The 24,543-nt window shown below is 35.9% G+C and overlaps 1 protein-coding gene across 1 annotated transcript in view; it reads right to left on the minus strand.

Moving 5' to 3' along the window:
* AGBL4 (AGBL carboxypeptidase 4) overlaps positions 1–24,543 on the minus strand; it is a 946,609-nt gene that overhangs the window by 796,881 nt on the left and 125,185 nt on the right. The gene's annotated exons all lie outside the window — the stretch shown is intronic.

Consider the following 24,543-nt stretch of genomic DNA (forward strand, 5'->3'; position numbering starts at 1 on the left):
ACATTTGCGAGAATTATTGTACCTCAAAGCCCAGCTCCTCAGATCATCACTCCCTAAAGGGGCTGTGCTAGAGAGCAGAAATGGAAGGTTTCTACCAACAGGTGGGCGGATGCAAACTGATTTTCAAGTGCCTTCCAGCCTCGGTCTATGTAACCCAATGCAATCTATTCTCTCATCACTTACTAAATTTAACTGTTTTGACATTAAGGTAACACTGAAGATAACCATTTTCAACTGTTTTCAAAAGAAGCCAATTTTTCCTTTTAAGTCAGTCCACCTCATTCAGTCTGAAATGACTATACAATAAGTAGCTGACAGTGCAGTATCAGTATGGTGAGAGACATAAAAGAAATGATATTGCCTTAGCCTACATGAGGAAATCCCCTCAACAATGCCAGAGAAAATGGGTTTTGAACACAGAAGTTACACATCACTGTGTTACTAGTGCATCCTTTTCCTCCTCAGTTACAGCAGAGCTCTTTGGCTACTGCACTCATACATGAATTATTACACACACGTTCATACAGCTAGCCTCCTCCTCCTCTCCCAAATGGTTGACAGTATGCAGTTTCATGATGTAAGGTATGATCCAGATCTGCGTGGCCCTAATCCTCTAGTTACCTCTTCCTTTTTGTTTTGGTGAGGAAAGAGAGAGAGAAGCATAAATAACTCATATAATTTGTTTCAGTGCCAAACTGATTTTACTTTAAGTCAATGATAAGATTTCCATGAGCTTCAAAGGAAGTGGCAGTAGATCCTCTTTGTGTCAAGATACATTCCAATGCTAACTTAAATTTAGCATATTTTTTCTAGTTCATTTTCTAGTCCTAGAACACTGGTAAACAATGAATACTATGTTATTACATAACTGTTATTTTCTGTCAAGATACTTCTATATAACTAGATGGCTACATTAGAAATATTACCTTTAATCAAAAAGAATTGTAAAATAATATGTGGATGAAATTTCTTAGTATGAAGATGTTAGCCTAAATGCTTTGATTGCATTATGTCAAACTCATAAAATGAAATTTCTACACTATAAAAGCATTTTTAGTAGATTACAAAATGCTTCAGTGGTGGATATGACTAATTCAGTAAAAATCAATAGGAAACTGATATGATTACACTTTTTCCATCTTTATTTCCATTTCATCTATCATTTTCTCTCAAACCACATGCCTGTATTGTTATGAAATTTTTTATTATTTGTATAAGCAACATTATTCATGTTTCATGAATTTGACCAAGTTCATAAACTGAAAACGACTTGTAATCTACCTTACTGCACTTCTCCATTAAAGTTCTGACCTAGCTGGCCTTCGCTAATAGAACAAACTGTTATGCAAGGCAGGTTTTACTTAAGATGAAATAAAGAATCTGTATTTTACTTGTAATGCTGCAGCCACATGTCAAAGTAAATTATTTAAACAAGTAATTCTGCAAGCAAATGTATCCATTAAGTGCCAGATTGTGTACAAGAGCTGCAAGGCCAGCCACAACTCTCACTCCTACACTCTTCTACTTGAAGGCAGAGTAATTCACTACACACTGTAACAAAAGTATGAAGAGTTTATGAATGCATAAAGAAGCACATGGCAAAAAAAAAAAGAGCAATCTCCATAAACTGAATCCTAAAGTTCCTTATTTAATGTAAACTCAATCAAATTTCCCTTTCAATAATATTTAAATCTTGTTCACCATAGATCTCAAAGTACTTTACAAAGCAGCATAAGCCTTATTATCTCATTGAAGTTAAAACGAGATTGTCCTGAGGAAGGAAAGAATAAGGATTTCAGGATTTGTCTCAATAAAAGGTATGAAAAACCTGCTAGAGTTGAACAGATCTATTACATCACAGAGACAAGAAAAGCTACATCTGTAATATGTTTCTTTTTTCCCCACCAAGTTACTAGTTCTTTATCAAATTAGTAAAAATAGCATCACTACATCTTGTAATACTGAAATATATAGTAGAATAAGTATCAGAGTATTTACTTATTTAAGTTATGGCTACATGCTTGGGGATTTTTTCAAGTATCAAGGAAAATTTTCAGGTATGTTTTATTTGTCATTTACAAAAGAGATTGAGAATGAGAAGAGCAATTTACAAGATAGCCACAGAACAATTTTAGCATCTGCCCATATGGAAAAAGGATATTTGGAGAGTACCGAGTACAATTACAAAGGTCTTTTCTAATTCAGTTTAGCAGCTACAAACATAAAGCACTGCTAGATGCAGCCATCATCTAGGAGCCCCTGTTGTAATGCCTGGGATACTGGAAGACACCTAGAAAAGCTGGGCACACTATTTCCCCTGAAATTCAAACGGCAATTGAAGTTCGGGACCACCAAGAGATTTTGGTGCTGTGACACAGCAGCTTGTCGTACCTAAGGAGCAGGCACATGAACCTCAGGTGGAAGACACAGTTCCCTAAAAAAGTCTTGGGAAAGGCTATGTGCTTTAGCGATTCCCAGCAGGGAGTCAATAGTTGGAGAGGCTAGTGAAACCAGGGAAGCTTAGAAACAAGAGTAGACCTTAAACAGAGGCGGTATTGAAAGGACATGCTTTCCCCTAGGATCACTTAGCCCTAAGCTAGAGCTCAGAGAAGATATATGCCTCCATTTTAAATTCAATGAAAGAATCATTGAAAGAGCGCTTATTTTCAGAACATAGGTTGCACTTAGGGTAGCCAGGAATGAACATCTTTGCACATGACTTAGGCAGCTCTGGGCATGCATTGAACTGAAGGCACAGAAAGAACCTCAGTGGCAAAATCTCAGGCACCTACCAGACTTCAGACACCTAATGGTTTGAGGGATTTCAAAGATTACATAAATTAGGTGCATAAATCCAAATCAAAATTTAGACACCATTTGTTCACCAGTTCCTGGAGGTATTTTTTGAAAATCACATCCTTTTTATCTGTAATAGGAGGCAATTATATATTTGCACTTGAGATCACGTAATATTTTGCAAATTTACAATATAAATATTTCTCTCAAAGTTGTAATTTTCTTCAGGTGATCATAAGAGCTACAGCACATTCATCTGACTAACAATGCAAGAAGATATATACATATTTCAGGATTAATGATAGGGTGCTTAAAGTAGCTTGCGGTAATACTCTGAGAAGAATAAGAGGTTGTCATTAAAAAAAAAGACAGAGAGGAAAATTTTGGGATTGCAAACTAAAATTATTCTGCATAGGTAATTCCATTTGGTACTTTTTTAAATGATTTAACTTTGCTGATGTCAATGAACAGAAAGGCATATTATCAGATACTATTTTGTTTTTTGTCACTTAAATGGTTCTTCAGTGCTGGAGTTATCTTCATTAGACTGGTCATAAAAATATATATTTAAATTAACACACTGATGGCTGCATTTTTTTGCCCGTCTTCACAACATACTCTCTACTAATGCTGGTAGAGGAAACTGTAAAATAAATTTTGCAATGTCTGCAATGACAAGGTCACCAGTTCCAATTCAACATTGTTTAAAAAAAATAGATGTCATTAGAGCTTGAGAAATTTATTTAACATTCCCTAGCTTGTAGTCTAAGCCCCTTGTTACAGGAAAAAATGCCAGTGGTAACATACTCTAAAAGCCTTATCTTCTACAATTTAAAGGAATACAACATTTGTGTATCACTCACAGTATGAGGTATTTATTTACAATGTTGCAAACTGTCAGCTCCTGTTTTATTGCTATTATATATAGGATGTCAGGAACTGTCAAGAGTAAGAGCTTTACCAAGGGACAGGCCATGTTAAGGCAGTGGATTAGGTAGATGCTGCATTGAACACGCACTGCTTGCCGTTAAGGGAGCTCTTACAGAGCAACCATGAAATGGTGGGTCATTACAGCACCCAGGGTGGCAGCTAAGCACAATCACCTTCACATGGGGTTCAGTGGGGCTTGCTGAGACTAGAAAAATGAGAAATTAAAAACTGTATATATATGAAAATATATCAGGGAAATTGGGAATCAAGGAAGGCAACAAAGTGTTTATACTAATGAAAACCTCAGAGCAAGAAGAGGTAGGAAACAGCCATGAATAAATTTAGGTTGAGAATTAGATGACTATTTCTAACCGTCTGAGAAGTGAAGTTGTGGAAACCTGTCTTACTATGAGTGCTGGGTTAATAACCCAACCCATAATAATCTATGAGGCTCAATCTCTGCAAAAAACATTGTATGTATGTCTCCATGGTACAGTGTCAAAGATACAAGCTTGCTGAGAACAAACAAGGACATGAGAAGCAGATCAGGAGCATTAGCACAGCTTTCCACCCACTGTTTGCTTTCTTGTCTGCACTGTGCTTCCTCTTTCCTCCATAGCATTATGGAGAACTTTTCTATCTAACTGATTTTTGGAGTCTGCTGTTCCCTCTTTCTTCACACTTTTTTTATCTGTTTCTTTCCTCTCATTATGCACTCTAAGTCCTGCCCTCGATTTTGTCCAGTCCACCTCTTTCCCCACAAAGACTATTCTCTTTGAATACTGCATTCCCTTTCATAATTTAACAGTCCTTTCCTCTCCCACACATCCTGGCACCCACAATTTTTATTCCCATCTGCTGCTTTATGCCTAGGATTGAAATATTTACCAGAAACATAGTAACTAGTGAACTAAATGAAGAAATGGAGCCCATTTTCCAGAGACAATATGTAGACAGCAAACCAAATCATCTTGTTCATCTTCAGATATACTGATACCTTTAATGCATACTGGTAAGCTAAAGAAGAAGCATTTGGCAGGGATGAAGAAAAGTATCTAAAATAAAGCCAAGACACAGCAGCTTTAAGACGACTATTTCTTTATGAACTAGAGATACATATTTGTTGCAAAAAAGAAACTCCTGCAAGTTTTATCACTGCATATGGAAATCCCTATCAGTGTGCTGTTCTCAAACTCAAACCCGTTTTCTCGCATTCAACCAATGTTGTATAATAAACTTGAAGAGTCCTTACTCATTAGGCTTTGTAGGAAAGAAAGAATACTTCATCTTTCCTTACTGTTTTCTCACATCACACTGCTTTTGGGCTCCTGAGATGAGATTACAGATGACAGCAGAAGAGATTAGCAAAAGATTAATAGTCTGTCTTCAGAGGGCTATTCTACACTGAATTGTTCCACCAATATCTCCTGCTTCTCACTGCTTTTTTAAGTGGCACCTGAGCGGAAGCTGACCTGGTCTTGGCAGTTTCCCTCCTGTTCAGCCCATGTTTCTCCAAAGGTCTTCCTGCACTATACTGTACCCAGGCCTAAACCTGTAAAGTAACTGACTTGATGATAAGAGAAATCTTAACAAGCCTGATATAGTTGTTACATCATGCCCCATTCTGCCTACTATGATGAGGAAATTGTGCTCCACACAGCCAACAAGCCAAAGAAAAATGGAAGTGGCACAGGGAGACAGTAGACGAGGATTCCTTCCCCTACATATTATCACTCATGAGCAGACCTGAACTGCAGACCACCAAATACTACCAGTTTGAACCTGTAGGCTTGCCCAGAAATAGATTTCCTAGACAGGTTAGTCCATTTGGTTGACAGTTGCAGTAACTGCCAATTTTTTACCTTTTCCTAGGGAATATTTTTCCCCTGCTTCCCTGTTTCCCTTTTCCCCAGACGTGCTTGTTCTGATGAGTGTCTGTCTTTTGGGGAAAAAAATCTTTTGAGATAGCTCTATAAAAATTAGGAACAATTATAACCATTATGTGCATTTCTCAAAATAGAAACCTTAAAGTTTTAAATTACAAGAGGTCTCTTGCATACAGATTTGTATTATTGGTCTATTAAATGATGGTGATAAACTTGTCATTAGTTTAACACAGGAGCTGCTGTAAGTACATTTAATCCTGCACTTGGTTTTCTTCACTTTGTACAAAATGGAGTAGATAAGCCACTTTGCTTCTTTACATGCTAATCACTTTCAAAACACCTGTATCCCCTTTGTCAACTGTGCATCCTTTATTAGTATTGGCAAATACTACTTAAACAGAATTCTCACAAGTCCCAGATATGAAAGAACAATCAACATGTCAACTCACACATTAGTAAGAGACTACCACACATCAGATCTTTTCAATGTTTGTGATTCTATTGGGATAATATGGATTGAAATAGTATATCACAAACACAGAAAGGAAGGTCTCCAGTGACAACAATACATCAATGATGTCAAAACACTGTCAAATAAAGCTATTATTCTTCCAGCTGATACTTTCACTTGCATAGTTTTCCATTGTTATGTTGTTATTTCCCCTGTATTTTCATTGTTCAAAATTCAAGCAGTTATTAATTTTATGCACGCATGTCAGTTCAGACATTAAACAGAGGAACATTTTAAGTGTTCAGGAGTTATGCTTTTCATTACAGAAGTGTCTTTCCTCTTATGAAAGCCTTTCATGCCATACAGAGTACCATAAATGTAACCTCTTTGTTTCTAAATACTACTGTACACATACATGAAAATTGCAGAAAAGCAACTAAGGAATGCACTCTGTAATTGAAGACATTCAGTTTGAACATAGTTTATTTCACGGTTTACTATAACAATGAGCAGAAATGTTTATATCAGGAAAAACTTTTGTAACATTATGCCATAAAGTCCTCTCTGCTGCACAAAAAGACAAGACAGAGAAATCCATTTCACTTTCCCAGAAAGATTAGCAAAGTCAAAAAAAGAATCATGGAAATGCTTTTTAAGTGCTCTCATCAGTTTGTACGGGATTTGAAGTTATAGTATACCTTAAAAGTAGGTCATTGCATGTTAATGTACACATAAGTTTAAGAAACTATCTTTCTCTTGTAAAAACAGTAGGTAAGCGGGAATTGAGAGACACGCTTCCTAATTTGCCATTCATTATCTGTGTAACTTTGAGTAAACAGAACCCTTTGCTTTAAATACACCATCTGTGAAAAGTGAATAAGTTACTCATCTTTGTAAAGTACTCTGAAATACTGGATGAAAAGTAATTCCTTAGTACAAAATATTGTTAGTCCTAAAAAAACTGGGAAACAATATACTTACATACTTAAGTGGTGAGCACACTACTCAGTAAGGAACTAATTATGAATAGTGCTACCAAGAACTATGTATAGTGTTACATCCTTCCTCCTGCCTCTGAGCTAGTCTTCTATGCTGTTTTGCAAAAATGTTCATCTTTTCTGTATTATTGGGCAAAACAAAACAAAAAATATCAAAATGCTTTGCATTTTTTATTTATGGAAAGAAATAAATCAGTCTCTAGTTAGTATCCTGTCCTGCAGTACTCGTATACTAAAGCCTAACAGTAGAGCAATTAAACACAGATAGATATCTCTTTAAGCTCCAGTCACAGTTGACATCCCTGAAGACCTAAATCCCTTGAAACACATGGATTTTTCAGCCTGAAAGACAGGATAATATAAATAGCTGTGAAGAGACAATTCAATAATTATATTACAGTTTCATCCAGTCTAAAAATATTCTTGAAGTAGAGATTTTTAGTAAGTTTTTAGAGTGTAGGAATATGACTATGGACCAATGATTATATTCCTGGTTTGAGTATGGAAAAGCCACACAACTGTCCTTTGTTTATAACACACAGACACATGTAACATAATACAAAATATAATACAGGTTTTCTGACAAAACAGTTTGTTGCATATATCCCTGTAATGGCAAAATGAAAACTCTGATTCTTTTTCCTTTAATCTCCATACTTCTTTTTGAAGATAGCATTGGGCTGCTTTTTTTTTTTTTTTTAAATGAAGAAAATAATACCTTTGGCACATTCTGTCAATGATGCTGTCATTTTGCAACCTGCCCACACAAAACCTGTCTCCATAGTCCTTCTTTCATCTATTTAATGTTACTTCTTCAGAAGAAGCACCTGCACTTGTAGCCGTATCAACACCCTGAGAACACCAAGCCTGACTCTTGGGCTAAAGCCTGAGATTACAGGTAAATGTGATCTGTCTGGGGAGGTGGTGTTACCTTCAGGGCTGCCTCTGGCAGCCAAAAGATTGTAAATCAGAGGGTTAGGACTCCCCTTGAACCCTAAGAGAGGACAGTTTGCTTCCTAGGGTCTAGTAAGCAGCAGTATCATACTCAGGACCAGATCTTGTAACTGAGAATCAAGAAAGTCATTATTTATTGATATGATTCTTATTATAATAGATTCCTAATAATAGCTGGCACTGGACATACATGTGATGCTTGTGCTCAAAGTATTTTTAAATAATTCGAAAGAGATTGTGGAGATTTGAGATAATGCTGTCAAAATAGAAGTAATTGCACTACATTTAAATGGGAGATGGCTGCTACAGCCTTTGCCCTAGGACAGCAGCTGGGGAGTGTTGACAGGGTTTACCACATGAATTCTGTATTTTACATGACTAAATTAACTCACTTAATGATTTGAAATGATTCCATAATTTGAACTCGGGGAGAAGGCACAAAGAGCACATTCCTAGGACTGCTGCTGTTGTGATGGTCTAAGAATGTAAGACAAGCGCTGAAGAAAGAGATGGCATATATTATTAATCCAAGCGGTGTACCTGGGTGGGACATAGACAAGTTTTTGAGCCCCAAAACCCTTTCATGCTTAATAGATTGTTTATTCCCTCCTACACCAATTATACTAGTACATCTGTTAAAGAAAAAAAAAATACTTCTTACAATCCCTAACCTGCTTAGAAGATGGATTCTCCATGTAAACGAGACTTTAACAGTACCCTAAAACAGCTGAATAAGGCACACCTCACATCCTACCCTCAGTGTTTTCTTTGACCTTCATGCCCTGAAACAAACTGATTATTTTGGAGCGAGGGAACAAAAAACAGCCAGAAAAAATTTCCCTCCAGGAATCAGTTCCAATAAACTTGAAATGCAAAAAATGGTATCGTATTTTGAAAGCAACCTTCTTAAGTCTGTAGACTGGTCAGATAAAACTTTCTTTAACAATGGAGATTTTTTTAAAATGTTCACTTTTATGACTACTTAGTTTGCATTTGAATGAAATTAATAGGAAAGACATACTAATGTATATTTATTTGGTTCAATCATTGCAAGTTGACTTCATTTCTGAAGTGTTATATACATCTTACTGAGTCTGACATATTTATATTTAATGAAAATAGTTTTCACCAAGTCGAGTATTTTTTCACATGTGATCACGCTCAATAGTAATTTTGTGTTGTTATTCTCCTCTCCTTAACCTAAATTCTGTTCAACTCGCTTAAGTAAGTAGTCATTTGGCCTTCTGTACATGATGGTCATGGTCTCTCATCACAGTTACACTAGTTTTTCCACTAATAACAACAACTCCTTTTGCAAGAACAAAAGCTCCTCTTGATGATGATGATGACTAAATGATGTGTACATCAGAAAACATGCTTCAGATTAAAAATGGAGCTGAATGGACATTTTATGCCTCTTGCCCATCGGAGCTTGGAGAGGAGACAAAATACACAGAAAGAAGACCTAGGGAAAGACTTCTGAAAGAGTATTGTAAACTACAGCCACTCACCCAGACCACCAATGTAAATCAATTATGCTTCACTGGGAATAGTACAACGGGGAGAAGAAGGGCAAGGCAGAAACTTGCTAACACTGGTTTTGGTGTTTATATTTTATCAGTTTAGGGAGCAATAGAATGTGGCTTACAACCCACGGAAATAGGCTACAATGAATTAAATGTACTGTAGAGTTACGCCTGAGGTTTTCAGTATGTTCCACACTCAATTTCACATGCTACATAGCACTGCAGTCCAGAAGGCTGAGTTCTGGTCAATCAGAAACTAATTATTTCTTGGTAGACAAGTATATTTCTGTAGGGTGAAGCTCCATTCAGTACTTGTCTCCAAAGCATTTAGAATCTTATTATAATCCATGTGACCTGTTTCTATTTTAAGTGAAGTAATTCACCAAACTGACACTGATAATTCTAAGTAAAGTTTTACAGTCAATCATATGAAGTACTGTGTGTGGATATTTCTTTCTTGGGGTTGGTTTTTTTTTTCCTATCTCAGTATATTATAAAAGTAGAATTTAATCTTGAATCAATGCAGTTTATGGAATACACTGTATACATCCTTAAGACACAGGGAAGGCTAGCAGCAACTGTTAAATTGTCACAATTGATTTCTTAGATACTAGAATAAGGTGTTTTGAGAAGGATGATACTTGTATGCTAAAATTTTTAAAATATTTGGTTTATAAGTACAGGGACAACATAAAGTAAATCTGATATGATAGGAACTCATATAGTAACTTGCACTAGAAGCAAAAGGATCAACTTGTGATCTCAGGCTATTCTGCAGTGAATATGTGTGTCAGATAGTTTTAAGATGAAATTCTTTCATAAAGAATCATAAGACTGGTTGATTTTTCATATGATTTAGCACCTTTTCTGTGTGATACTTTAGAGAGATCCAATACCGGCATGCTTCTCAGACTCAATGTGTGAGATGGCCTTTCAAAAATCATTTCACCATGGTATGCCTCAGCTTCCCATCTGTAAAGCGGTAATAATATGTCTTATAACATATGTAAGCACCTTCAAGATTTACTCATGAGAAGTGTTCATAATAGAACTTGTCAGTATATACAGCTTTAGTCAACAAACAAGATTCTTAAAAATGTGTAATTAAATGAGAAATAAACATCCCACTCTGCTGAGCACTTGTTCAGCCACACCAGGAATAACACGTCTAGTTTTGGTCCCCCCCAGCTCATGAGAGACACTGAAAACCTGCCAAAGGTCCGGTGGTGGGCCGCCAGGATGATTAAGGGGTTGGAGAACTTAACATATGAAGAAACGTTGAGGGACTTGGGTTTGTTCAGCTTAGAGGGCTGAGAGCAGTGAGTATGAACACTGCCACACCAAAATTGCAGCTAACATTGACAAGAGCCGTGCCTTGACAGATCTTAATTCTACTGTAAAGTATGTCCCTAAAAACCTATACTTTGTCTTGCTCTGGAGCATTACAAATATAAGAAATGCAAGAAAGACCTTTATGGCATTTAAATAGCCAATTCCATTGATCCAATGCAGACATAAAGATCAAATCCTTGACTGTCCATTTTAGACTTTGTGAGAAATGTTTGCCAATATGACTTGTCAATGTATTTCTAAAGCACAGGAGATGAATCACGGATATTGTTATTCTGTACGAAAATGCACTATTTCCCTAGACAAATCACCCTTTTGCATTAAGGAGCTGATGTGACACTTCCTTGCTTGTTCATGCAAAACACTGCTATACTGTTGTCTGTCATTAAATGGATGCTTTAACCAGAATCTGGCCAGGAGCTTTCTCTATCGCTCTGAGACACAGCAAAGATTTAATCTCTTATCACAGTAAACTGTTCTGAGAAAATCCCTTGAGTTGGGATGTTGGGATGGATATTCTGCTACTGGCTAAGGTAATCTTATATTGTCCATTGGCAATGGAACTGGGAAAAAATAGAAGTGATCCTCAAAGCTGGTAGACAAAGTATAAGAATTCTGATATCTGGGCAGCTCTTGACAAAACCAGCAAATTCTCTACTAAGCAGGCAGAGATAAACTGCACTAGCTACAGTCACCCCTGATATGGAACACCATGACTTTTTCTTCCATGAATCTGAAGATTTTTGCTACATGCATAGAATGAGGATAGACATCATTATCGATAAGGCTGTTTGTTCTCGATAGCTTGGATGGGAATATCTGAAGACTATAATATAGCACACAAATCTTTTGTATGTGCAAAATTTAATCTGTTCTTGAATTTAAAGTATCGCACCCTTTAAAAGAATGAGCACTAACAAATGCTGACCAGAGTAGTAACAATAATACTCCCCAGATATGGGTCACATGGAAAGGACAATAACAAAATGATCACTTAAAACTTATATAATGCACATCATTGGTAAGGTTGTCAGAAAATCAATTCAGACAAATTTAAGCCTCATATTGAATTCATTACTTTTCAAAAATATTTCAGATAATCCAAAACACTTATCCATGCCAGGAATTTACTCACAGCTGTATAACATGTTGGTAGTGACAATTTTCTTAGATGTAGGAAGGGATAGACAGGGATGTGTTTGCAAATGTAATAGGCACAGGAAAAGAAAACCTATATATGTTGAGTTGCATTAGATAACCACATAGATATATTTCTGCTCAATTATCCTGACTATGTGCACAATGCAACCAGCTTTAAAATTATTTGAAACTTTATTATGTGTTTCAATATAACACTACACTGCTGTATCAAAGATGAAGTAAAACCAGTAAATCTTTCCATCTAAGAAGGGATTCTGGAGGCCATCAAATTATTTGGTTTTATTAGGAAAATTGTTTAAAAGGAACTGAATGCAGATAACAAAGGCTGTGAAGCACACAAAACAGTGGCCACAAACATTTTTGATGCTGGTTTAAAAGAAGCAACTAGTTAGTGAACTTAGTGTCATGTGAATGTAAATTATTAAACACAGGCCATAAAATACAGTTTCCACCTGCCAAAGAATTAAGTACTCTGACTGAACTGCTAAAAAGGTCTAAAAAATCATTTATATTAAAGTAACAGAATCAAAATATAGGCAGCAAGGTTGCAGTTGACTGTCAAGAAAGTTGCATAAAATCCTCCTCCTTTTCTTTCCATTCATAGTACAGTAAGACTCAGTTCTCCATTTGCTGGATTTTTCTGAGGGCTAGGGAGATTTTTTTGGTATGTGCTTAGCTTTACTTCCTCAGTAGCATTATACATACTTCACTGCAAGGAACTTAGAAATTTATTTAAGAGAGTTACCTAGCAGTCTTAAGGGGAAAAGATACATTCCAAAGTCAAACTCAAAAGGCAAGATTTTCCACATATGCACTTCCCAGACCCCCCAGGGAAATGAAAAGGCAAATCCAGATGCAAATCTTGCTCTAAAGGCAAAACAGAACTTAAGAGAGACTTTTCAACATGCAGCTGGACAAGACGTAGGACACCTTTGTGTTATAAAAGAGCAGCTGATGCACGAGGTTTAATAGCTATAGGTTCATGGGCATGGAACAACCAGATATGAGATAAACAAAGATAAGCAATAAGCGCATTTAATAGCACTAGGAACCTCCAAATCCAGGGGACTGTAGAGGTCATACTCTTACACTGATTTTGTGAACAAAGAAAATCCGTAGAGGTTTTAGAGATGATCTGTACAGGCTGTATTGCCATTTGTGAAAAGGAGAGAAGAGAAATGAAGTGAAAGCAATCCTGTTTGACGTGAGTTACAGAAGGACTATCTTTCAGCATTGGCTCACGTGAGGAGAGACTTGTCTGTGGACTGAAATAAGATTTTAATCTTTGATTTAAACTATGCTACACAGTAGCGGACAAAATACTTCACTGCACTTAAGGCAGGACTTTGAAGTGAGCAACACTCCACCCTGCTCTACTCAAAGTTACTTATCAAGGAAAAGATGCAGGTTGCCAAGAGGTTTCCAAGGACCATAGCTTTTGGTCTGGGACCATCATTACAAAATCATCCTCCTAAACCATGACAGAGTTAAAACAGCACTCTGTTGTATTTTAGGAAAGTGATTTTCTAATAATAATTAACAAGTATGGAGAAGGTGTACCAGTCTTGACTGCAGGAGATATCGCAGTATCTTCTCAGAGAAGGTTCTTTTAGTCCACTGTTTAGCTATTCTGGTAAATCAGTCACTGTATATGTTGAATAAATTACTGTATAATCACTTCTGCCAGAGTGGCACCTTTTTTTTAATTTTTTTTCCTGGAATATGTAAGTTGGAAAAGTGTTCTCATTCTGTTACTGAGATCTTTTCCAACTTGGTGGCATGCTGGAATACTTCTTTTCTACTTGACCTGTTGCAAAAAATATATGGACAGTCTTTCCTAGGAATGCAATCATAGGAGGTTCAAAAATTTGCTCTACCCTTCTTAACAAGTAAAATAAAACCAGAAAGCTTTCCCTTTGCATAGATTTTTAGGCAAAACAGAAAAAAAGTAGCTCAATTCAGACTTATGCATGCAGTCTTATGCCTACATAAATGCAGATGGATAAGGAATATTTCTTCATTTACTCCCACATTGATATTTATACCACAAGTTATTCACATTTACCTGTTACTTGAGACTTCGGTATGGTGTAAAGGATGCAACATATACTTGCAGTTTTGTATTCAAGAGGAGTTGCTGTGCTCAGGGCATCCTAGCCAGCAAGTAAGCTTACATGCATAAGCCATATTTATCTATAAGTATGACACAAAGCTGATTAAAAACAAAATCAATCTCTTAAATACAACTGATGTGAAGAAACAGAATGAAATCAATTGATATTAATATCAACTCCCATAAGTGAAACAAGATGATCATAACTGCAAACATTTAACTGGCGAGTGTTTAACAACCCTGAAGCCTTGCTGTTTGAAGCATCTCTATTATAGCATAAAAAGCAAAAACACAATGCAAGAATTAATCACAATATATATTAAAAAGATAATTTAATCATCATTCTGCTCCTGCAGCCTTAAGTGAAGACTTCAGTTAAACAACAATGTATAAACTACACATATAGCAGTTCCTCCCTTGCATGTAGCATTCAGTTTCTTTCCTTAAGGCAAGGTTCACAATACTTGTCTATCATTTGTGTATCCTCACCCTATACACCTTTCCTTGTGTTGTGCAGTTCCATGGAGCAATTATTTTGATTGGTTTTTCTTACATGTTCCTTTTTCTGCCCAGTATCATGGGTAGCAAGGGAAACACTCAGGCCTCATTCTTCAAACACATCTGAGATACTTCCATCATCTTTTTTTTTACTTTTAAGGCAAGGAGTTGAAGTCTAATGAATTTCAGCATTTGCTGTAAATTGATTCCACTTAATTAGACAATATTTTCCCAAGCATTTGCTTTAGAAAGCATTTTGAAATTTGACTGTACACTTTATGTTTTTTCTAGCTTACACAGCTATACAGCACAGCAAAAATTATATTTGTATTGAAGATTGATAGTTTGGTCTATAAATTTTATATTATTGGTGACTAGATGTGTAAGTAGGTGAAAAAAGCCTGCTGTCACCAGATATTAATCAGTTCTGGATATTACCATTGACTTCAACGTTACTGTCAAAAGATGTGAAGCATCCCATATGATAAACACTGTGGTGTCCAAATGCAGAGAAGGGGGTGAGGGCAGGAACAACAGCCTAATAAGAACTCTGTGATTAATAGGAATTAATAATTAATCCCACCTTTTTAATCTTTGCTTTTAAACAGTTAAGCTGCCACTTAGAAGAGGCATATTGTCAGCAAAACCTAATTCTTTCTAATCCATGTGCTGCCTGTACGACATTCCTGTGCATTTTTCTCACACACAGTGAAATCAGTGGCAATGCCAAAGAGACAATATCTTGCTTAAGATAAAATCTGTGTTAAGCCTTTCACTCAAGTAAAATAACTCCTTAAGTATCCATGAAAACTTATGGCAAGCACTTTCAGACATTGGATGATCTCTTTCATTTTGACTTTAAAGCTGAAAATCTGGTCAACTTGTGATCTTCCACGTCAAAAATTGAAACAGAGCACCCATTAGCATTGCTCCAATGAGCTTTATCATTTGGATATGAAACCTCTCACCGATGTAACACCTTGCTAGTTAGTTTACTGCATTTGCAAAGGTAACATTCAGCTCTAATGCCTTTTTTCCATTGTTCTGATGGCCTTTTTTGATCTCATACTTCACTGAAAAATTCTGTGATTTTAATCAATATGTAGTTAACAGCAAAATATTGTAAAAACATCTTCTCTGGCTATGTCAAAACTCCCTAGCATGCCATATGCAGTATCTACAGACTGACAACAAAAAACATGTCAAGTGCAACATCACTAAGCACTAGCCAGCTCTTATTTTAATAGTATTCATAAATGGTGGCTAATTTAAGTGCATTGTATTGGACTGATAATGGAGTCTCAGTTATTGCTCATCTCTAGAAGCATCTATTGATATGTAAAGCAAAGACATTAGCCATGTAATTAGCCTGCAGCATAACTATCATCCTTCACTCAATCATTCCAGTTCCAACTGCCCAAACAATAGTAACATTTCACAATGTTTTTACTTGAAATAGCTGGTGCCGTAATCATAGTGTGAATTTCTTATGAAAAGCTCCCACAGATAGTGTACATCATGCTGGGAAAATGAGTTTAAGTACAAGAAACCGATTAAAACTCTAACAATCTCCTAAGGATAATTTGTTAAAGGGGTTTTGCTACTTCGCGTTAGCTCTAAAAATAATCTAGTTCTTTATTAAAAGGTTCAGCACCTTAATAACTATTTAAGATGGTATAAGAATAATCAATGTTTTTCTCTTTGTTGGCTACATATTTTTATTAAACATAAATGCATTTTTACTGTTAGTTTTAATAATATTTCCACATATTTCTATTTCATTATTCACATAATTCTGTTCTGAAAGCAAAAAAATAATACACCTTAAGCAATTATTTGAAAGATCCCAGTTTATTTTAAGATGGAGTTTAAACTGAAAGAACTTTTATGATGTTTCCTGCAATAGCAGAGCCCTAGATTCTGTGACTTGTGATTCCCATCTTCCTTTTGTCCTATGTTCTTGCATTTCTGAAGGTTATTTTCAAGACATATTAAGCTTTTCATGCTCTGTAACATATTCCTTAGATATTTTAATATATGTCTACAGTGTCAAAGACTGACTTTGAAGGTCACCCTTACTCAGGCTTAGACACAAGTCATCCCTCCTCATCTATGTCTTTATTGATATCTACAGAAAAACAGCCACATTGCTTCCTAGAAATGGTCTGCCTCAGGAAAGAGAAGCAAACTCGTTCCTGCTTCCCAATGCATTTCTAATTATGGGATCTTGCCCATACAGGGCAAGAAAGAATGGGCTAGGAGAAAAGTTTATCTCAGATCCTGAATTCAGCAAGTCTTCTGAGCTCAGAACAAGCTGTTACTAGGAGACAGTGCAGAGATTTTCAAGTTGAGTTGAGGAGTGCCAGCTCAAGAAGATTGTAAGGTCAGTCTTACATATATTCTTAGTCCCTTTAGTGTCTGAAACCTATAAATTAACAGTAATAAGTGTGTAACTGTTCAAAGAGACTCCAAGAATGACCTCATGTATAAGATATAGCAAACTAAATACTGGTTGTCTATAAAGAGTGTCATTAGATGCAATCTGATACAGAAACACGTCACCAGAAAAAAAAAGGGGGGGGGGGGGAGAGAGAGAGAAGGAGAGGGGGAGAGAGAGGTCTTTGCCATGACCCTAGGAGTACAGTAGCAGGGAGCAACCCTCATTAATCTCAGTCAAAGAAAGACTGCTTTGTTATTTCTATTTCAGAAAGTGAGAGCGCCAATCTGTTGATGTTGCAGATGGCACAGGCTGCTTTGATGTGGCTGGAGCTCAGATTCCAGGAATGGTTAGTGCTACAAAATAGGCTGGACTTAATTTGTGTTTCCACAAAATATTAATTTTATTTTTCAGCCGTCAGATGACAGAAGCATTTCATACTTAAGCAGAGAAACCATAAATTCTGATACTGTTTTTGCCAATCCTTGAAGGCTATTAGTGTGTCCTGTCTTAGTCTTCTTTGGAAATTTTTGAGTTTGACAAATCTTTTTTTGGAAGTCATGACTTACGTATCTTAGTCTAAGTCCTTTCAACACGAGACGGCAGAACACTCCACAAAGGAGAAGCAGATAAATTGTGTCTGAAAGAACATGATTTTTCAAGACAATGCCACAGTCTAGTGGCTGAACCAAATTTACCAGTCCACTCTTGTATTCACTAAGCCACACTGTTTCCCAGTGCCTGATTGCAGAAAAAAAAGATCTTCACTATAATTAGTGAATTAAAAATAAAACATACATCAGTTCTATTCAATTAGTGGAAAAATCTACAATCATTTTTATTCCAAATGGTATTCATATTTATAAAAGAGAAGACAAATTCAAAGTAGTATATCAGCTGCATTGGTAGCTCAACATCCACAGGAAAAAAGAACTTTGTTTTCTTCTTTAATTCATATTTAGCTATTACATGTTAAATGTATACTAAAAATCCTTTACCAAATCAGAATGAAGAATAGCTACCTTCAAGTTTTTACTGCGCTTTCATGTTGGTAGTGGTCTAACCTACTCTTCTTCACTTCGGGGAAATAAAACATTGCAGCATGATGTGCTAACAAAAACAAAGCAACCAACCTGATTTCTCCCCCTCTCACCAACCTATCCTTAGAAGGTCATCCCTCCTCAGAAAGATGAATATTCTTACTTCACATGAATTTCAGGAAGACTGGAGAGCTTTAGGTACCTGGCATTTAAGTATCAGACTTAACATTTTCAACTTTTTTCCAGTCATATCACAAACATTATTCTTTGTATTCCACTTATTTATCTAAGAAAAGGTAAGGTAAAGTAAGGCTTAAAATTTTTTCTCTTCTAATATTAACGTTTTTTAGCATTTCATAAAAATTTTAAAATCTTTTTCTCAAACATCCTTAGTTGGGGAGAAAATAATTGGAAAACTACTATAATTTGCAAGAAAAGTCTACATAAATTTACCTCAGCGTATTATGTAAAATGACTGAATACCTCAAAGCTTCACTGTTTGTTAGTTGGCAGGTTTCCAGTGCTATTCCAATAATTCCTATTCCAATAACAGTATAATAAATAATTTTGCTGAGCAAAGATGGAACTGAAGTTGTGAGCACTTTCATGAAAATATGATTATCTTAAAATTAAATATGAAATTTCAAACTGAACATATGAATAAGAGCTGCAAATACGATGTGACTGTCTAGTACTGTCCCTAACAGTAATGGAAGTGAAATGACATGTATATTGTATTATCTTTCACTGTAGTTTGGAGCCCTGGTTTTACGGATAAGATGGCAAAACATCACAGGAAAATGTGAATGAATTAATCCAAATGATACTGCAGAAGGTACTTTCCAACCTAAGCCACAGGCTTTCTAATTAGAAAAAAACAGGCAATTGCACTTCTTAACTTGCCAGAGTCCCAAGACGAAGCAAGAGTATAGCTCTCAGTTGCTCAGAGGAACTTTCTGTACGCCCAAAACAGAAACGACCACTAAAGTACTGAGTGCTGGACCAGATCCATTTGTTTATTTAAGGGAGACAGCTGTTGCGATTTACATAAATTGTGCTTTATTGATCCACAGAGATTCTTATGGCAGCTTGCCTTCATCCAGAAAAAAAAAGGAATGCCTTGTCATCCTCCCCATGTCTTATAGGCAATGCTGCACCAGAAGAAATGTTGTGCAGGTTTTTGCATTAACTCAAAGTTGAGTTAACTTTGCCCTAATCCAGGTTAGGGCAGTTTTGACTGGTGCGGTACCAACTAGCAATACTCGAGATTAGGTCTGGGTTTCATGTGGGAAAATACATCAGAAATAGAGACTGGACAAAAAGCATGTTGTAGAGCATGTAAAACAGCAGGATAAAATGGGAAAATAAGAATATTTGTGCATGAGCTCAGTTTTCTGTCTCAGCATTTTTTAAAAAGAGAAGAAGTACTAGATTTGTGGGGGACTGTGGTAAATATAGGTCTCTGAGGGCAAGTGGCAAAGCATAAGGGAAGGCCCTGAGGACCCAAGCTTTCATGTGAACTGCCACTTCAATATGTGTATTGTAGGAGACAGATAGGATAAATTACACAATGTTTGTACAGTGCTGCGAAAATTGTAAATGCTGTAACAGTGGTAAGTGTTATTATTAGGTACCAAATATATGCAAAGAGCTCTGTAAGACAAAAAAAAAACCCAAACACCAGCTAACCTAGGTATTATAATTAAACATACCTACTTCTATCAGGTACTCAAACTTGTTTGCATGCCTATATGTCAGCCTCTGCATTAGCCATGGGCAACTACTGGGAAACAGCAAGAGTAGAAAACGAAGAAAATAAAATGTCTATTGAGCCACAGGGTGTTGGGAAAAGAAGAAGGGGCACTGAAGTACTGCAGTATAATCCTCGGGCATAACAGTCTTAGTGCTCTGCCCACCCACTGACTGCACATAGCTGTGGGCTAAAACCCCAGCTCAGCCTAAATGTAGCCAATAGAAAATGACATTTACGACATCCTAAGGTTAGCCTAACATTAATTAAACCATCACAGTACTGCACTATTATCCTCTTTACTTATTTCTTTTGCGGATTTTACTTTTTTCTTGAGTAATAGTAATTTCCAATTAGAATTTCATAATAAATCTGAATGTCAGAACTCCCCAAGTATGAATGTCATCTTTGTTTAGAGGCTACAGGGAAGAATTGAAAGCCAAGATGTCCTTGAGCAGTAAAACGAGCTGAGATACTAATCTACCACAGGAATCTGAACGCAGCATTAGACCTCAATCTGGCTAAATCAGAATTGCTGCAAAACAGTGTTCCAGGACTGACTGCTTCACTGAAAGCCATGCACTGCGTGTGGCAATGCTACGCTCTTGCAGCGCTGAGATTCCCAGTAGAAATTAGTACCAGGCAATTGCAAATACAACACAATCAAACTCTCAAATGCTACATACAGTCTAAAGCTGTGCTCTTTCCCAACGATATTTTGCCAATGAGGATGTCCTTCTTCTACAATATCTTCTCTGATGCTTCAGGATCCTGTGAAAGTTTGGACTTGAGGCAACTCATATAAGTGTCTAAAAGTGGCTCACTGCTCTTTCTAAGGTTCTTGTGCAAATGACACGTCTTTGTGGACAGGATGTAACTATGCCTTCCTAATCAATGACCAATTGCCTACATATTAACTTGCCTACAATAACTAGCTGCACTGAAAGATACTTTAGGTAGATGACCAAGTACTCCTTCATGCAAAACTTGCAGTAAGGAAACACGGATCCCATCATCCGGGTTCCTTTTGAGGCATTGTTATATCAGCTGTATGATTATTCATGACTATCTATTGTTTGATACTATGCTTTCTTCCTGTATTTGTCTAAGAAAATTATGGTACTGATTATTAAGCAACAGATTTTTTTGCCAAAGGGCACACATAACAATAAAATACAAATTTTTTTTTCCAAATGTAATTGTTTCTGTTCAGAAGCAAGTGTTTATAAATATGTTGCCATGTGAACTGAATCTAGAAAGCTGCCCCTTCTACTTTTATCTCAGCCTTCAGGAAAAGTGAGAACTGGATTAAAGATTATTTTAAACCTTTCAGTAAACTTACTGGAAGTATTTTGAATATTTTCATATGGTTAAGTTTGTTCAATATTTTATAAGTATTACAGAGGTAGTGCTTTGTACTGAATGCCAAAGTTACACAATTAAAAAATGGTAGTAGAAGCATACTCTCAGAATTTATCAATATTGCTGCATACCATATAGGTAAGCCTACATTCACTACTCCAACATTTTACTCTGCCATCTTTCACTTGATGTAATTTAATCCAGAAAAATAAAAAAATTAAATTGCTGAGATGTAATAAGGTAAAATCCTTAGTCATCTAACAAGAGAATCTGTCACTGCTGCACAATGTACAGATAAATTGTCAAGGTCAGAGGTGACAGAAAATTAAGAAATATACAAACACACAAAAAAAGCACTAAGTATACCTGAAAAGGCACAAAATAAATCACTTTGGCCTGCTGAGGTTAAGATTGAGCCACATACTTGTTTACATTTGGAATTGTATAGAGGAAGAGAATAGATGATGAGAGGAAGACATTGCTGGGATTTTTTTTTTCTTTTTTACTTATTTCTGCTTTTATTGCCTTTATCATATTTACTCTTTATGTCTTTGAGGACAGGTTGGATCTTGTGCACAGCAGCAGTCTGTATTCCACCTCAAAGGCTTTTACTCCATGACTCATTTATAACACCCATAGCTTTATTATCTGCATTGTCAGTTTCAAGCAACTCTTTAAGTTTTGGAATAGATAAGAAGTGAGGAATTGTTTCCAACAGTTTGGGCTCTGATACTTATCAGGATAAGGCAGATGGACAAAGTAGAAGTTACTCCAAATACAGACCTATGGGTTAAGCAAAACTTGTCTTTCCCATTATAATGAGACGTCTAGTCTGCAGAATAAAAGGGTTTCTGGACTAAGGAATCAATTTTTTGTTAAATGCTACTTACTGTCAGTGTCAAAGCTTGTTGCTTTGGAGAAAATCCCCCTTTTTTAAAAAAAAAAGATAGTTTTTGACATACAAAATTCTAGTCCCTCTTCAACTGATAAGAAAAGTCATAGCAATAAACACAATACACAATATTTATAACCTTGGGATGTCTGCAACTAAAGTGCAAGTAGAGGAGGCATAAAGAAATTTCGTATTTAAAATAAGAGAAAACTAAAAGATGATAAACTGCACAAATGCAAGAAAAATTGTTTCTTTGCCCTATTAAAGTATTAGGTGGAGGAAATCTGTTAGCCCTTCTAAAACATTTTCCTGTAAAAGAACATTTCTACTGACTAGAGATAATTATGTATGCAAATATGGCAGAATAATTAACAGTACAGAGTAGTAACGTGAGTGTGTACAAAACTGCCCATTAAGATTCCACACACAGTCCTGATTACTTACATGGGAGAGATTCTTATAACTTGGAAAGTTCAACATAAGAGTTCTTTAGTAATAGAAATTGTATAAAATACACAGTATTAAAATATTTCCTAAATTATTGTCACCATCTATAATGACAAAAGGCTTCAGAATTTTAAGTTTAACCTTTTACTGTTTGATTTACAAACCCCCAAATATGTTTACTTATAAAGCTATTTATCTTTCTGTCAATCTTAAACTACGTGGTTTATGGTGCTGAAGTTTCACGGTTACTATTGTATTTCACTACTCAGGTATTTTGATACTCAATTGTATAAAAGAGTACTTTCAAACAGTTAAATCCCCAAAAGAAAACAGGATATGAGCCAAAATTTTTAAGTGAGATGAACCAAAGCCTGGAATACATCTGTGTTTACACATGGTCTGTTAGTCTGCAAATATATGTGGGCAACTGTGCACACCTAATTCCACAAATCTGAGTTTATAAATTCATTTACTTCACTCCCAGTTGACACTGTCAATGTATTCTTTAGTCTTTTTGCTGAAACAGGACCAAATGTGCCAACCACGATGGTGACTTTCGAGGCTGCGAACACTTTCCATGAGAAACGGACTGATAAAACTGACTGACATTGCATATGGTAGAAAAATAGATGATACTTATGGTTATTTACTATTGATATGTTCAACATTTAAAAGAACAGTCTTGAGCCCACTGCCTGTCCCTTGAGCCATCTGGTCTCCCCATTATTAATTGTTCTAACCGACCTTCACAAGAGAAGAAAAATATTGTTGTATCTTCTTTTATCTTGTCTTATAATAGGAATCATGTTTCATAGTGTTGAAATAAATTACTTGCGCAGTGATCAAACATCTTAGCTTCGTTTCAGCATTTAATCACCCGTGAAAGCCGTTTATTGCTTCGTATACTCCAAAGTCATGAACATTATTTCCTAACTATTCTATGGAAAGTGTCTTTCATTTTTATTTTTCAATTATGTCTTAAATTCTTTCATTCTTCTAGCAGGCACTTTGGTGTAATCCTTCTGTATGAAAGACCTTTGTTTCTCTAATATTTATTTCCTTTTAAAACGTTTTTACCTATTACATGGGAAAAGAAAAAGCAAACCTAAAATGGCTAAAGTAATACTAATTTCATTGAGACTACTTTATTTCCATTCAATATATAAATTACAAAGCCTTAGAAAATAATAATAAAAAAATCAATACCTCACCAGACTACGGTTGTTCTAAAATCCATTATGTTTTCTAGGCTGCTCGTCAAAGCATCATTGCTATTTTAAAACAGTCCTGCATCAATTCTGCCTGAAATCCTCACCAAGTTTATTGATGTAACAGACAATCATTTAGTTTCACACACCTCAGTATGGGTTGTGTAAAATATTTAGATTTTTATTTTGTGAGCTAGTTCAAAGTCAAACTGCCCTCTTAAATGCATAAGGTGAATCCACATCTTTACTAATTGGAGAAAAAAAAAAACAATCTTCAAGCTTTTTGATAGCAAAACACACACACACAAAACAATTGCCATTCTATAAAGCTGGATTAAGAGAGGTATAATGGAGAGACAACTTTTCTTGAAAACCCAGTCAATCAGTGTATACCATAATCAGGGAGTTTTGTATCGTATCCTACAAGGTGAACCAGGTGAAATTAAACCAGGTGAAATAGGTGTAACAACTTACAGTGAAAGAGGAACTATCAAACTAAAGTCTGATCTAACATACTATTTTCATATAAGACTTTAGCATGAAAAAGTAGGAACAATGATATTTGCCAATACTCCAAACCCAAAGTTCATTGTCAATAAAGCATAGCATTGGAATAGAATTATTCCTATATGACATGAGCTTGAGATAATGTGGAAAGTCACTTACTGTGAGATTCGCAGTTTCTCTCATATGATGGGGGAATCATCACTTGAAAACCACAAATAAAGGGGGAATATTTCTTTG

Source organism: Gymnogyps californianus, chromosome 8 (assembly GCF_018139145.2).
Source record: "Gymnogyps californianus isolate 813 chromosome 8, ASM1813914v2, whole genome shotgun sequence".
Lineage (NCBI taxonomy): Eukaryota > Metazoa > Chordata > Aves > Accipitriformes > Cathartidae > Gymnogyps > Gymnogyps californianus.